We start from the raw sequence: 17,305 nt of genomic DNA on the forward strand, positions 1-17,305 counted from the left end.
GCCGTGTCAAAAGTGGCCTACTATAGTCGGCAAGTATTACGCTCATGTCAATTAAGTGCAAATTATGAATGATGTACTGTACTGTTAGTAGCGGATGACAGTTTTGCTTTAATGTTGACATAAGCAACTAATAAGCCACAGATGAACCCTCAGAACCCCCATTGTTGCTTTAACTGTGCAAAATCTTAAATTAGTCAGTTATTGTTTCCTGGAATCACAGCTAAGTCTTGGGCTATCAGTGTAATTCTATGAAAAAAACAAAACAAAAAACGCATCATTTATTTATTCAGCCCTTTTGCCGAGATGTACAAACAAACCCACCGCAGTCGACACAACACACCAATTTTCCAGCAACTACAAAAATTAACCAAATTGTAATCACAATAAAAATAGGTTTTCCTCTTAATGACTATTTGCAAAAGACGCATTTTAACACCGTTTCAGGGTTGTTGCCGCATAATTGCAAATGGGGAATAAAGATGCCGGATGATTTCAGGAGATTTGATCAAACTGTAGCAGATGCAAAGTTTATTTGATAAGCCAAAATGATGAAAATATCCAAACTCTAAGTGCAACTGAACTCCTAATTCCTTTGCCTGAAGCAGAAATGCATAAATGAATGACGGATGCGCGGTAAAAGTGAGCGGCTAAATCCTCACGTAAATAATACATGCTTGGTCGATTGTAAGTTCAGGCTGTTTCAGGCATTTCAAGTTTGAACGAGGCAAAACTGCTACGGACTAATCAATACTGACCTCCCTGACAGCTGAGTGAGGTAATTTCTGTTGAGGGCCCATATTATGCATTGATCGTACTGTTTGGACATTTGTATTTCAGGTTTTATAACTTAAAATAACCAATCACAGATACATGATGATACAGAAAAAACATCTCAATTTGAGGGATGAAATGATCAGGCGAAGGAGTAATGATGGAAACATCTCACAGCAGTCGGTGAAACAGAGAGGTTCGAGCTCTTGAGAAGAAGACAGAGTGAATGTGTTGCTCCTGAAACATGCCTGAATGAAATATAACAGAAGATATGTTATTTCATGCGAGAACAGCCGAATATCATGGTTAAGAGTTCAACAGTAGGGTTTTTTTCCGTTTGAAAATCTCCAATCCTTCCGAAACAATGTCAAGCGCTTCACCTGGTATCGCGTCAGTCAGGGAGCTAAACACCGGCTTGAACAAATTGCTATTCTCGTCACGTCATGCTCATCGTACAGTGCAACAACTGCAGACAGAGCGCAGCGGCACATGGGGCTGCCCTACTTTAATAAATGAAGAAAAACTCAAAACGAAAGAAATCACTTTGGCTTCTTGCAACTTCGAGACCATTATGTAACCAGCGCATACACTAAAAAGTGATTCAGAGGCTTATTAAGGTTAGTTTCAAAGTATTCACCAAACTTTTTTTTTACCCACTTGAGCTCAGTTTTCTTGTGGGAGAGTTTAGAGACGATTTGAAAAAAACAGAAAAATCCATTCCTTTTGATTTGATTATTAAACGGTGCAGGAGTGGATAGAAGATGATTGTCAGACATTGATTTTTGACCAGAAGACTTCCTCCCACACGGATTGACTAAATATTTCATTCCAGCAATTGGAATGATCCTATAATGATTTGACTTGTGTTTGTGATCTATTGAAAACTGCAGTGATAAACACATTCCAAGAAGTGAAATTCAGACATTGACCTGAGCAAAGTTATAAACTTTTGCTTCAATCAGAGATCCATTCGAAGTTAAAGGCTTAGAACAAGTATAGTTTGTTTTTACACTTTTTAAAACAAATGAGAGACGCACTGCCAATTTGTGGACTGTTCTAAAGTCTTAACTCAAGGCAACATGCACATTTACACTGACATTTAGTTCACAAACTTCATTGCCCCAGAGCAAACAATCGTTTAAATTCAATTAACATTACGAAACAGCAGAAAGGAAAAGATTAGTTTCTGCTTTTGTTTGAAGGCACTGTGACCTACAGTCTGCCTATACGTATCCACTGGCACTGTTGTTATATACAGTATAAGCTGAGTGTTAATAAAATGGGATCGTTAGCACAAAGCCCCACATAATGAGTAATAAACAGTAATGGTCTCAGCCCACAGTGCTCCTGCACGTCTGAGACTTGTGTAATTTGCAATTAGTGGTCATTGTATAATGCTAGACACAACACACGTGTCTTAACTCACTTACCGAGTGAATCCCGCAGCTCTATGAATAAAGTACGAATAAAGTGCCCCACAGGTTCAGATGTGACGGATGTGTGACTATAGGAGAGCTCTAAGATTAGATCTGATTATAATTGCGTTAATTTGCTTTAAACATGTCATCATCTATTACTGCATTGACAGGGCAAAGACACTCAACAATAAAGATGGCCGTTCAAAACTGTGGGCCCCGCTTTTCACCCTGCTCAAAGTGGTGTGGTATTAACTTAATAATAATAATGATAATATTGTTGTATGCTTAATAATGTATTGCGCTTTGCAAGCCTATAATACCAAGTCTCTCAAAGCTCTACACTGTCGTCATTATTCATTCACTCCATACATGGTGGTGGTAAGCTACTATTGTAGTCACAGCTGCCCAGGGATAGACTTACGGAAGCGAGGCAACCAGTCTGCGCCATCGGCCCCTCCGACCAACACCAACCCTCACTCACACACGACATTCACCCGAGCTTCCTACTGAGCTCCCATCCAAGTACCAACCAGGGCCATCCCTGCATAGCTTCTGAGATCTGACGGGATCAGGTATAACAAAGGCGGTTGGACGTAGCACAAAAGTAGGTAGAGGTAGTAATCAAACATTTCTGATTAATTAAAAAAAAGTGATGTGGCCAAGTGGCCGATATATTTGCATTAGATGTTTTCTGGCGGACTATAAGCATTTAGGACACACAAATAAAGTCAAGTCAAAATTTGGTCATTCTGAATGTTTTACTGAGCAGATTGTCCACTAAAAGTAAAAAAAAAACACATAAAGTAAGCCGTTATCTTGTAGCATGAAGCTAATATTAGCATTATGGTTAGCATTCTTTGTTATTTATGTATTTATGGGCTGTTGTACTACTTTACTCCTCTCCATGTCTTTATTTGGTAGAAAATACATCCATAATTCAGAATTTGTAAAAGTAGTGGTGTAGTAATAAGGAGAAATACTTTTTCCTCTTAGTTTTCCCCCTCAACTGTGTGGGCGTTCCCTATGGTGCAGTCGTTGTCTAGGCGTAAATTCTACCTGGGAGACAAATTAACATCACCTTCATCTAAACAATGACCATGTCTGCGGGAGTCACACCTTCACCTCAGCCTATCAGCGCAAAGCCACACCTTCGTAGCAACAAATCATCACCCTCGGTTCTGCTTTTAAGCCTTTGGCATTCATGGTGTTCACTTCCCAGCTGTGCTGCGACCCACCTCCTCCTCGTCTATGCCTCTTCAGTCTACGGCTCTCCCTGCTGCATCCTCTCAGGCCTCCCATGACCCCCACCGGTGTCCAGGCTCCGGGGGAAGACATCTCCTACTCTTACCTGCCCATCCATTCGAAATTCAATTCATAAGATGGCTACTGCCGGGGTCTGATCGTCAAAAATATAAATATGTCAATAAATCTTTCTAGTCATCGCTTTTGTCTGTTTGAGTCATCCAGGTTGCATAAATGTTGTAGCAACAAAATAGCTCATAACCACAGTAGAGTAAAACTAAACTACATTTTAGTTTTAAGCGTTAGCAAAAAAAGAAGAACAAAAAAAAGACATCTAATTTTTGAAGGTAACACCTGGCCTTTTAAAAGGACTTGCCATTCATGCCTTCGTCTTGTAACTTGCAAAACAACTTTTTACTTGCATTCGTCCCACCTTGACCACTTTGATCAATTCTGACGACTTTGTTGAGCAAATGTGAATAGCAGATTGCTTGTGTTTTGCCTCAGCATCTTGATTATCACAAAGCATGGCAAATAGACTGGAATCGAGTTATAAAATATTCACTGCAGGTTGAGAGCTAATCATTTCAGACACTGAACACAGGTGTCCGACCTTTGATGGTGGTTGACTGTGCGTTCGCTGATAAGACACAAAGCGGCGAGTCTAGTGCAGGAATACAAAAATGTTGTCTTGTTGGAGAGAGCGTATGAGGGCATTTGGAGAACATTCAGACTTAAGAAACAGAACAGAATACGGACATTTATTATCTGTTTAAATTAAAGAGTGTTTTTTTTTTCTTATTGGTAAAGGTCCCAAATGAGCCAAGCACAAATGGGTTTTAAGTTACAGCAGCTCTAATAAGAACATCCAAACTCATTATATTTGCACAAAGTGAGCTACCGGTTTCTCATTTTGACCAGTGTCACTGAAAGTAGAACAATTTTCAATAATGCCATTTCAACCAGCCAAAAAAACCCTGTCTTTTTCCATTTCCGTAACCTAATTACTAACAGTGCATCTGGGCTGGAGAATGTAGATATAAAAAATCTCTTGCCTCTAACTGAATGATGACTTAGTGCCATCTACTGTTAATAGAGAGATCATAATGCAGGACTGACATAGAAGGGATATTATCAGCTTATGTTCCTGAGAAAGTAACATGTATGCATTACGCATAAACTAACCTATTGTATATATTGTTGTTATTATACAGTATGTTTTATGTGGTTTTAATCCAGTGTATTTTCCACTGTTTTTAAAAGAAGGCCACAACTTGAGATGTTTTATTCACTATAAAATTATTTCTGAACTCGATCAATTCTGCAAACATATACATTTTTGTGTATTTGTTTTTGTGACTATAGATTTTTTCCTACCACCTATCATCCTTCCACTTTGCTCACTAGCAGCTAAAAATACAGTTAAAAGCGTCCTCCGTTTCCTTGTTAATTTATTGGGGTGAACAAGGTCCTATTACAGACATTGTATACTTGATCAGTCCCTGTATTTTGACCCACCTTCTCCGGTAAATGCATGTTGCCAGTTGAGACAAGTTTGATTGTGGGAGTTAGGTGTTCATTTCCATATCAGTGACACAGATTACCATATATTAACATACATTATAGTTGAATTAAACATGGCGTGTAGCAGAACTTGGAAAGACATCTAAAAAAAGCTGTGCTGCTCTGAAGTCCATTCAAGATCTCAGCTCTGACACAGAGAGTGTGGTACAGTGGGAGTCTATGAAACTTCTACAGTCAGGAATCATTGATTTTTCATATTCACCATCTTAGGTTTCTCTTGTCACCGCTGCTTTTCTCATTAGAGAGGGATTTGGATGTAATAGAGTCACATACAGGTTTTTTTGACACAGACTTTCCTCCCCTATTCTGATTAATGATGCTGCTAAGAGGCTTTACAGTTTTACTGCAGAAATACAAGATAAATCTTTTTACATTAATCACCCAATAAGTAGTGGGCATTTGGAAACATGAAAAGATGGAAAATGTGTGACTCACTCCGAATGATTTTTCACTTATTATGGTTTGCAAATATATATATATATATATATATACTATATACTATGCATGATTGAATCCATTGTGGTATATCAATATAGAAATAAACACATTATTATGTAGCAATCATGCCATTTAAGAACAGGAGCATGTGTGTGTGTGTGTGTGTGTGTGTGTGTGTTTATATATATATATATATATATATATATATATATATATATATATATATATATATATTATTGTATTTTATTTAAATACTGTTTCCATATTGTCACACTGAAACTCAAAACGAAGGGCAGGTCAAGCGTTTTTTTTTTCAACTTCAAAATACAAATCTGAATGAAACTTCTAAGATTTCTTTAACAGACGTGAAGGGCAAAAAGGAAAACAAATATATACAAAGAGCAAATACTGTCAATTACCCTGGTTTAGGAAACACTTGGTGATGTAGTTTGTAGCACAAAGGGTCAAATACTTTTCCAATACGGTTACGGTGAAGATATGGTTAATGCAAGAAATAAAAAATAAAAACCTCCACTCACAACTGCTACGTAAGAAAAGGTGGTCTCAAAGTGATGGGGATTGGGAGACACGTCTAAAGTCATTCATCGCATCATATGAGCTACTTGGTCACGGGTGCTTTTGTGCTCCGCTATCTCACTGGTGCACACAGCTGGGTTCCTATCTCGTAGAACAGAGACTCAGCCTTGGGCCATATGCAGGTATAACCCGTAATGTGAGGATGATAACATAAGCACGTAAAACCACTCAATACTCATCACTACGTCCTGACCGCCAGGCATACTGTTCGAGCACTCAATGAAGCAAGAACGCATTGTCACTTGAGTCTTGACCATCTTTTACATTAAACACACCTTTTACATGCTACCTAAACATCTCATAAAGTGCACTGAAGAGCGTAATATACCAGGACGGGGAACACTCACTATCACTTTAAGAGGGAGGAAAAAAAATCTCCTCGGCGCTATTGATGGACAGCTTCTCTTCAGCAATGCAACGTGGACAAGGGCTGACATCTTGAATTATACGGGTGTTTAAGGCAAGCCTGAGTAGCTGTTAGGGCCCACTGACATGGAGCACAATAAGCATGACCCATCACACGCCAAGCCTTTTTACCAGTCGGGACCCCAAGCCCAATGAAAAGCTACTACCAATAAGTACAGTAAGTGAAGTGAGCAGCACGGCTCTCCATTTATTATACTGTGGCTGTAATTTGAGCTAAATGAAGCACTTGCGCCGACCTGCAGCTACCAAATGTAAGGCAATAGCACATATCAATCTCGTAGTAGGCAGGTATTAATAATAAAGGGATTTTCTGTGTGGACTGTAACATTGTATACCATGAAGTGCTGTAAACGCAGGGAAATATGATGAAAACTGTAAAATACTGCAGCTCTAAAAGTACACAAAGATACTTTAAAGAAGACATAAATGAGCTTTTGACTGTTCTCACATTTAAATACTGTACAAGATGCATTATGCGAGTCATTTCTGTAAGCAGTGAATGTATTTTACTCAAACAGGTGAAGGTTCGAGGTGAAAAAGCAAATGGTCCTTTTTTTTGTGTGTAAACATTTCTCGTTTCGCTGTTAGAGCCAAGTCATTTGGATGATTTTTCAGGCTGAAATGATCCCCCCAAAAAATGGACACATTCTGCTTTGCCTTCAGGGGAGCGATTTGGATCAACAGCTGTTAGTTGTAAACAAACTGCTTTCAGCGCTGACACACGCCCAGATGTTCAGGCAACTGCACTCGTCAGGTAGCACAATATGTAAGCGCTGTTTTAAATTCTCGGCGCAGCCCTCTCTCTTCACGTTGCCTTGCCTGGAGTGGACACTGTTTCTTCATAAGTAATTCATAACGCAGGTATAATTGAAAAATTTAAAACCATTAATTCATAATAATTGATGGCCCAAAGCGCTACATCTGAAAATATTAGTCGGCTGAACTTGAGCGGTTTTAGTGCAGGGCAGCGAAACAGAATCGTTCAGTTTGAAAGACTGGTGATGGAGGCAGTTCTTTACATTGTGTAAGGGCTGGTATTATCCTAATGCGACTCTTATAATTGTTTTTAAGTTAGTTTTTTGCCTCTTTTTTGAGAAAGAGGTTGTGACATGGACACAAATTCTCCCTGGCAGTCTAAAGAGCCACATTTCACTAAAACCCCCGAGCTAGTTTTGGGACTTGTGAGTTGTACATTAAACTGGAGACGCTCCTCAGTGTTTCAAGTTTATTTCACTTTTTTTTTTCAACAATTCAACTCGTGTCCCAGCACACTACAGAAAATGTGTTCTCAAAATGCCCAGAAAATGGTAGTTTGGTAAAACGTCCACGTCTCTGGTAGTGGGTAGAGTCTATGTTTAGCTCTACATTCATAGGGGAGCATTTTATACATCACACAGAGTAGAACCTGCAGCAGGCCTGACAGACTCCGAAATGGAACATCAAAAATCAGACTGAGGCGTTTTGCCAGTTTTCTGCTCGTATTGAGTTTCGCTGTGAGAGGATGGGAGTTGCAAAGCCTTGGAGAGGCTCGATATAGACATTTTTGTTGATATGTTCAGAGATCGTCCGTTTGACATTTTGACTTCTATTAGTTTTTCTCTATCTCTGTCTCGGCCTGCCAGACAAGTATGTGAAACAAATATTTAAATGATGAAATGCACTGTGCGATTGATGTTATACAGTATAAGTAATGTCGCTGTCTAAACGTTGTTTACAAATAGTTTATATGTGCATTTTACTTACAGTGGTGTGAAAACGTATTTCCAGATCCATACATTTATTTATGTTTTTCACACTTATCAAGTAAAGTTTTACATCACACAAAGACATTCTCAGTCAATACAAAATGCAGTTTCCAAATGAATCAGGGAAAGAAAAATCCAAACTTTTCTGGCCCTGTGTGAAACAATAAATGCCCCCTCTGTGATTAGTTGTGATTAACCCGTCAGACATGGAGGTGTCAGTGCGACCGTCTGAGGCTGCTCTGCTGAAAGAATGAATTCTACTGTCTACCAAGAAATCCTGACAAAATGAAGTTTTGGTGTGGCCAGGTCAAAGTCCAGACTTAAATCCAATTGAGATGCTGTGGTGAGACCTTAAAAGGGCGGTTCATGTTGAGTTAAACTAATTCTGCAAAGAAGGGTGGGCTGAAATTCCTCCTCAGCGATGTGAGAAACTCCTCAGCAGTTATCGCAAAGGCTTGATTTCAGTTATTACAGTAAACTTTGTAAAGGTGGCATAACCAGTTTTTATGTTCAGAGGGCATTCATTTTTTCATATGGCCAGATAGGTTGGGATTTTGCGTTCCCTTAATAAATGTGATAGTTTGTCTTGACTGGGTCTTTGTGTGATATCAAAAATGGAAGGGGGCGCATACTTTTTCACAGCACTGCATTTGTAACAAATTATATCTATTAAAACACAGAAACAAAACAGAACAAAAAGCTTACTTTAATTCAAGGATAGTGTGAATGGTGTCCTATAAATGTTTCAATCCAAGTGATTAGAATTATACGCCATTTTGTTTACTGTAATTTGCTATCAACTAGAGCTGTACAATATGAAAAAAATAAGCGTTTTGAATATTGTAATTAATATAGAATATGTTAAAGTTTTGTTTCAACACAGTACGTTTCAGAAAAAAATCCCAAACAATTCATGAATACTTATATTCATGAGCTGAATATATAGGACCAACTTGTTTTGGTCCCCTCCTGGAACCACCACCTTAACATGGTGGAGGAGTTTGAGCACCCGAATGATCCTGGGAGCTCTGTTGTCGGGGGCTTCGTGCCCCTGGTAGGGTCTCCCAGGGCAGGTGACGGGTCAGACAAAGAGCGGTTCAGAAGCCCCTTGTGAGAGACCAACAGGTCCAGATAGAACCTTGAGGCCATCCTTCTGTGGACCCACCACCTGCAGGAGGAGCAATAAGGGGCTGGTGCAATGTGGTTTGGGCAACTCCAACAGCTGCCCCCACGACCTGGAAACGGAAAAGTGGAAGAAGATGGATGGATGGAACTTGTTTTGGTCCTAATTCAGGACCAAAACAAGGCCTATTAACCCCCACCTGAACCAAGCCAATTTCCTCCAGTTTGGCTTTACCCCAATCTAACAGCTTAAAAAAAAGCATCAAAATAGCGATGAACACGAGGACGAAAACACAGCAAAACAGCGACAAAAGATCGACAAAAAATTTGCTGTAAAAGCAACAAAAAAGTGCGAAAACATGACAAAACAGCATTGGAAAAAAGCAATGAAAAGCAACAAAAAAAGCCACAAAAAAGTCAAAAAAGAGACAAGAACACAACGAAATCGCTTAAAAAAAATGTGTTATAAATGCAGCAACAATGTGACAAACACTTTTGTAGGTCTTAGTTTTCAAACGAGGCATGACACTGTTGCTCTCCAGTCGAGAAGCTTCTCGATTTGGGTAATGTCGAACTGGAGAAAATGCGCTCAGTTCAGGCAAGAGGTTAACTTGATCAGGCAACTCTTGACAAAAACGGAACTTTTCACGTTAATTTTGTCTCGGCCGTGGTACCAAAATCTCAATAAAATGGAAGAACTCGGTGCTTCTGTGATACCTTGTGTCTTCCTGCGATATGGATATAGCATCACCTATCAACTTATTCCTCAACACTGAATTAAAAGTGTATTCAGTATGACAAATGTTTAGTTTGTCTATGTTCAGTTGATCTTACTCGTACTGCAAACAATTCGGAGCTACTTCTAAAGTGCATGACCCTATAGCCGAACAAACTTTTCCCCCAAACTCAGAAAATAAAGTTCGGGGATGTGGGTGCTGCGCATTCATCCACCAAGCACTGAAGCTAAAATAACATACAATCCAGCATTCCCCTGGTCCTCTCGACAGAATCCCCCACTGTAGCTGTACGCCATGAAATGACACTCTGCTCCGTGCAATGTTTGACACAAGATGGCAGCCTAGTATCTCCTGCGCTCGTGGAGGTCACGCCAATGTCCATGGGGCTAATCTCTGACAGTCTCTCTGGGACAGACGAGCAAATCTAACACGAACCCTGGCTTTAGATAACCCGGCTACCCATCAGTGATCGCGCATGCCAAACAATGTATCAGAGTCCGTTGTGCTCCATCAACCAGATCTTCTTTTTCCAACTTGGTGGCTCCAGACAAGGAAGCGCGGAGGATAAAACCGCCATCCGACAACATGCTATATATTAATCTTCTTTTATTGTTTGGGGAGTAATGCAGAGGGAGGGGGATGATTGATTTGGAAGACTGCGGAGACTTGTATTGTCAACTTAGTGTGTTTAGAGATGGCTGGATGTGACGCCGGGGACCGTGATCTCTCAAACCAGGGCACATAAGTGTCATCATGGAGCTAGTGAGGCAGGGGGGGGAAACAGCAAGCAACTCGATGGCTGCTGTGGACAGGACATTGCCAGAGAATAGGGTATCAGCTTCTAAGAATGGTAAAAGCTTTAATGATAGGCTATTTGTAATTGATTGATAACATTGAAAGGTCTATTGTGGCTTTGTGGACCATGATTAGTGCTGCACAATTTGGAGGAAAATACCCAAATAGTCTCTTGTAGCATTACGATTGTGGTTAGATCTGAAATGTATGTTTTAATAACGGGATTCGGTTCACTGCGCACATGAATGTTGACGTTTGAGAGAATACTGGAATATGAACTAACCCAAAGCTAATACGAGAAACACACCGGTTTGTAGATGATGTGTAGACATCATATGCCCCCAGAGAGGTTATTTTAATGCCTAAATAAGTCCATTCTTTGCCATTGCAAATCATGTAAATTATTATTTAAACAGTGATTAATTGTGGAGCCCAACACTCTAATTTATTTATAATTCTCTATGTTGATTTATGTTATTATCCCGGCAGGTTATTGAGAAACAAGCTACACCACAAATATTTGTGCAACGTATGTAATAGACATTAGGGGTGGGACATATTGTTATCGCATATCGTCATTGCGATATATTTTTTATATCGTTGTGGACACAATATAATTCATGTTACGCCTTGTGAGGAGCTTAGTGTGCCGTTAATAAAAAGAATAATAAAATATCACAGAATTAATCTTCCCATTACGTGTAAGGCTGGGATTTTAAAGTAATTTGTCCATTGTCAACTATATCGTCAAATATTATCGTGATATTTCTTTTTTATACTGTAATATAGATTTTAGGCCATATCGCTCTGCCCTAATAGCCATTATAGCGGTTGTAGTAAAAAAAAAAAGGTTAAATGCATAATTTTAGCAGCAACAGAAGTGGCAGTACAAGTTGTTGTTGTTGTAGTTGCAGTAACAGTAGGAGGAAAAACCAGTACATTTACTTCTGCTTGAGTGATATTCTTTCGAAAGCACTTACTGAATTACAGCTTTTAGTCCAGTGGATTGCACTAGAGTTGTTCCACCAGCGTGAAACCCCCAGATTTGTGTGTAAATCCAGTGGCGTATGGACAGTGGACGGGTAAATAGAGCGGGACATGCTCTGCCACTGCCCCCCAGGAGGCAGTATTATCAGGAAGCTCTGCGGTTTCATTGATTTTCAGACTGTAATCATCTCCATCTGATGTAGTGAGCTGACGAGGATAAGAAAGTCTATGGTCCAGTGTCTGCTCCGCTCCACGAGCTGCAGTCAGCATTACATTCAGGATTACAACATCGGAGACGAGATCAGTGAATGAATAATGATAGGTTTGTATTTACTCTTTGCTAGCACATTTGGAGAGGGTCCTATTTAAATATCATTTAGTTGAAAGAAATAGCAAACAATTGAGTTATTTTTTATATAGCTTAATGTCTTAAAGCTGATAATGTACTGTATTGAAGTCTATTTTTATTCCCCATTTGTATTGTTTTACAGCAATTCAGTCAACTTTGGTTGCTGCGAAGCGCTTTAGAAATCAAACTCAATAGATAGATAGCATTGGAGTGGAAATGTTCAAAAATAACTGGGGTATTTAGCAGGTTTGCGTAAAAAAAATGATCACCACATTAATACAGGGTTTATACAGGCAGAAGCAAGTACATCACATATAAGGCTTTTTAACACCATTTTAATGCCCAAATACTATATTTTAATGCCACATATGCAGAAAAAAATTGGCATATATTTTATTTCTAAAACTTTTGGTCAAACGGAGGAAAGAGAATTGGACAAAACCAGCAATTTTTGAGCAAAACAAAGATTTGGTCATTTTCAGCCATACCGTAATTCATGTATTTTCTTTTTTTCTAACTACAGTAAAAATTGTTTATCATTTTTCAAGAAATTTAGATTCAGTGGCAGCTTTAATCAAATGTAATGCTTTTTAATGACATTTAAGGCCTTAATTTTGAAAAAACCCTGTAATATGATGATAATAATCACTATTGCTAATTACTGTGTTAGCCTGCGACTACAACTGGTCATCTGAACCTATCCCCAATCTTGGTACAACGGAATCTTTGGACTGCAAAAATAAAAAGACGATCTATTTCTTCTCATAAATACAAACAAAGTTATTTTCATGAAGCAAATCAAAAGCAAATATGATTAAAAAAATACAAATCAGGACACTTGAGTAAAAGAACAGGGCTCCATTTGCAAAAAAAACAAGCTGCTGGCGGTTCAAAAGCATCTACGCAAATTACAGCTTTTTACGGCATAGCTTTTCATTTAAATTGCGAGTGCATTCGCATGTTGACCCCATTTAAATACTCATCAGCAGAAAAAAAAAACTTAAAATACAGAAGATGTCTAATGGCCCTCACCAGAAATTATCTCGGCACAAAGTCTCTAATGGTGCTGTCAGGAGTGAGTTTCAAACCATTAAGCAATCTGCGCTGAATCGAGGCACGCACAAATAAATTGAATTGGCTCTCGCTGTGGCTCAAAGTTCAAGAGACGCATGGAGAAGAATGTGCTGGGGAAATAAAAAAAAAATACATTTAGGTTTATCGGGCCTTAAAGGATAGCGACGTTCGAATTGCGTTACGACTGTCTTGACGCCGCACACAGTCCTAGACGAAAATGCAGCTATCTTGTGACTATTTAGGTCCAATTTAAAGACCGTGAAAGAAAGTTTCAGGATGACCTACAAAATCGCTGGGAGGATTAGCTTACATTATTTGAACGCAGATGTGTTTTCATACTGACAGTTACCAGGACAACAAGCATGATGAATCAATCAAAGCCGTCATTGAGATGTATTTTTTTTCCGCCGGCTCATGTGATTGGGAGACCTCGATCCACGGACCAATGGCAGAGCAGGGGCGAGGCCTGGAGCAAGTCACACAGAACATAATAAAGTAGCGTTTTCTGCATAGCAACCACTATAACCGACCTGAGTGTAACCTTAAAAATGGGGTCAGTATTTTCATGTTATTTCCCCTCGGAGCAAATTACATCATTATTTCCATCTTTTAAGAAATAATGCGTGCGCTTTTTACACTAGTGGTGCGATTTTAGCATGAAACACATACAACATGCAAAGGGATGCTCTTTTGCTAGTTTGGAATATGTTAACATAATTTCATAATGTTATTTTGCTAAGTAGCCTGTATGTTCGCCATGCACTCATATGTGTCATATGTGCCAATAGCAACTGAAGAAAAACAGTCAGAGATTAAAAATATGTACACATTAAAGTATGCTAAGTACGCCCGAAAGACCAAACAACCACGGCCTATGGTGCTACTTTAACACCTGTCCATCTCACTTGCAAAAAACTGAGACCCACGGAACTTCATAAACCACCTCTCTCCAAACTCGCAAACTTGTCCCACTTCCCAACAATCAACTTCCCTCAATAACACCTTGCCAAAAAACTTTGCCAATTCATCTTCATGATTCCAATAGGGATTTGATCGGTCCTTACCTGTCGTTGCTGTTCGGAGCTGCTCGGGCCCTGAGATGGACGTCCGTAAGTGTCTGGAGCCGTGGGACAGGGGGAGAGAGTGAGGTCTCCGGTTCACTTGTTGTTGATGGCGGTGGTGGTAGGTGGTGGTGGGGGGTTGATGGGGGGTGGTCGTGGAGGGGGGTTAGTTTGCTGTGTGGCTGCAAGTGACACTCCGGAGGGCCCGCTGTGAATAGAGGGCGAGATAATAGACACAGTCACACAACAAAGAGACTGATAATCCTGTCCCGGCCCACAGCTCCCGTGTTGCGATCAGACATTTTAAGGCCAGTTAAGTTGCTGGCGAGGGCCGGCTGAATGAAGTGCGGTTAGGAAAGCGCTCCCCAGCTCCCATTATGGATGGTAACCGGTGTCAATTCCCCGGCAATTAGACCACTCAGATGTGTCAGAAGACAGGCCTCAAATTAATAAATAAATAACGTCAACCGCAAGTGCCGGGATGAGATGGCCTTAGGAGCCATTTGAGTGTCCCACCGGTGTATTTCACTGCACAGAGGAGCGAGTCCTTCACAAAGTGATGAGGTGTGCCTCCTACACTTCTCCTACATGACCTTTGAGTGGGAAAAGGCTTTTGTGAGCAACTTACTCAATCAAAGACAGAGATTTAATTGCTGCCAAACTCATTCTGACAAAGGGTTTGGATGATTTCAAAATGTAAGTAATAGCAATTAGGCGTGGTTAAACTGGGGAACAAGAAGAAATGTTGTTGTTTGGTTTTGGCGTAAGCTGTCATCACAACTTAAGAGAACGCAACCACCTTTTATTACATCTAAGCTGTGACTTTTGGAGTCAGGGATTATACACATGAACTGAAGCTGCTGTAAAACTCAGAGTGGCCAAAGCGGCAAAAAAAAAAAAGGATGTATAGACCAAGGTTGATGCCTAGGGCTGCGCAGAGAAAGGGGAAGCGACTCGCCTCAGGCTCAGCAATGTGTGGGCTTTTATAAAACTATTATTATTGTGATTAAAATTTACAGTGGTTTGAAACTGCAATGCTTTACACGGGTTAGTGCTAAAGCTACACTGCGTAGAATTTCACCCAAAAAATATTTATTTTATGACAGATATTTTCAGCATTGAAAAATACCTCAAACAAACATTTGATTTTGCCTCAGCTCTCCTAAGACATGACATCACTTTACCGGGAGTGGGTACATGTCCAGCTCGTTTCCATGGAGATGTCGACTAAAGTCAGCAGAATTTGAGATTTAAACAGGTCAGGTTCCCATCCAAACCCATTCTTTGATTTCTCACTGCAGAAATAGCATTGTCTGTCGCGCACAACAAAACATGTCATTATGAGCATGTTTTGTACTGATGGCAACAGTCCAAAATGTTACGCAGTGTACCTTTAAATATTACGGAATTAGAGCAGCGGTATGCAGTGTTGATAGTTATTGGGATTCTACGGTTGCTACTCCGGGTTATCTGCAATTTAAGAAATCAGTTTTGTTTATGCATCGATAATGCAAAAATGCAAAATTGACACCAATTTTAAGTATAATTTAGTCCCATTTAGATCTATTGTAGACCCTTTACTACCCTTATTTCAGACCGAGGCCTGGTGGTGCTTGAAAGGTCATTTTAATGTGGTACTTGTAACGCCGCTATTGACACATACATACAATTTTAGTGCTGTCTATGTTTGCGCAGTTGCTCTCAAGTAAACTTCAAACCTACACCTTTTTTAGTATGTGGCATAAATATTATAACAGTGTCAAAAATCGCATTGCATATGCATGAAAGAGGTGCAGTGTCGAGTTTCTGGGCTGCACCTGAAGGAGCCGCGCTGTCCAAATGCACACATTATGTTTCAGAGGCCTTTGATGTGTTGCATGTGTCTTGCATATATCTGACTTCAAAATCTATGCATCAAATATAATCATCGCTGTCATGGCCGGGGATTATACACCTATATGTGCAGATAGACAAATTCAAGGACATAGTGTGCATGTATGACATGTAGCCGACGTCTGAGGCAGTTTTCAGGACTTTAATGACAGCTGTGTTCCCCGTTGCCTGAGTGGACGTGGAGATGCAGTTTCCTACTCACCCAAACGTTTCGCAGAAGCTTGTAAAATCCAGTTCTGTGGCAGCTCTTCTGCAAGGGTGACCAGACACAAAGTACTGCGAAATGAATTTAAAAAAAATCTAGTTAAAACAGCTACTGTATTAAAAAAAAACATAAAGCACTTCCCTGAGAGGTCAAAGTAAAGACAAGTGACCCTTTCAGACAGAAAAATTCAGCGACATCCAAAGCTATTCTGACCAATGTGCCCAAACTCTGTGAAATGAAGTCTCGAGTGCAATAATGGTGATATTAAAAACTGTTATAATTGCCTTGTATTTCCATTTCCATGTTAAGCTGCTGTATGAAACTATGAGCAGTAATGACCAGGTCCACATCGAGGGAATTTATTTAATCCTCATTCAAGTGCAGAGGAGGGGCTGCCGAAGGTCAAACAGTGCAGTTAGCTACAAGCTTTAAGACTGGACACAAGCAGGCAGATTTAACAGGACCATTTACCCTCACTCTGATGCTAAACTCAAACACACAATGTATATTTGCGGGCCACATGATGTGAAGGTAATGTGTGTTTATACAGTACAAGCATGGGTGCAGAGCATATTTAATAGTACCCTGGCGCAATGACAAAAACGACAACTCTTAGGTATCACTGACAACAATACTGGGTCAAGGGTCACGACTGCTCCTGGCAGGTCGACCAATTAGCGTAAGTATGGGTCAAATCAGTGCTTAATTTGTACATTTGTATTTTCAGGAACACTTTTGGTCTGATGTGATGGATTGGGGGAACAGGCCAAAACATTTGCCGGAACACTCTCATTAGACACCATTATATCAGATACATTTTTTGCCGGATCCTCCTAAATATTTGCCGGATCCTTTACCCTG

At 39.9% G+C, this 17,305-nt stretch overlaps 1 long non-coding RNA gene across 1 annotated transcript in view; it reads right to left on the reverse strand.

The window, feature by feature from the left end:
* Positions 1–14,452, reverse strand: part of LOC306977296 — a 63,862-nt gene extending 49,410 nt beyond the window's left edge. Inside the window, exon 1 of the long non-coding RNA XR_013793826.1 lies at positions 14,350–14,452. This is a non-coding gene — a long non-coding RNA (uncharacterized lncRNA). The remainder of the gene's footprint in view (positions 1–14,349) is intronic.
* Between the last annotated feature and the right edge of the window lie 2,853 nt (positions 14,453–17,305).

The sequence above is a fragment of the Gobius niger genome (genome assembly GCF_951799975.1).
Source record: "Gobius niger genome assembly, chromosome: 17".
Lineage (NCBI taxonomy): Eukaryota > Metazoa > Chordata > Actinopteri > Gobiiformes > Gobiidae > Gobius > Gobius niger.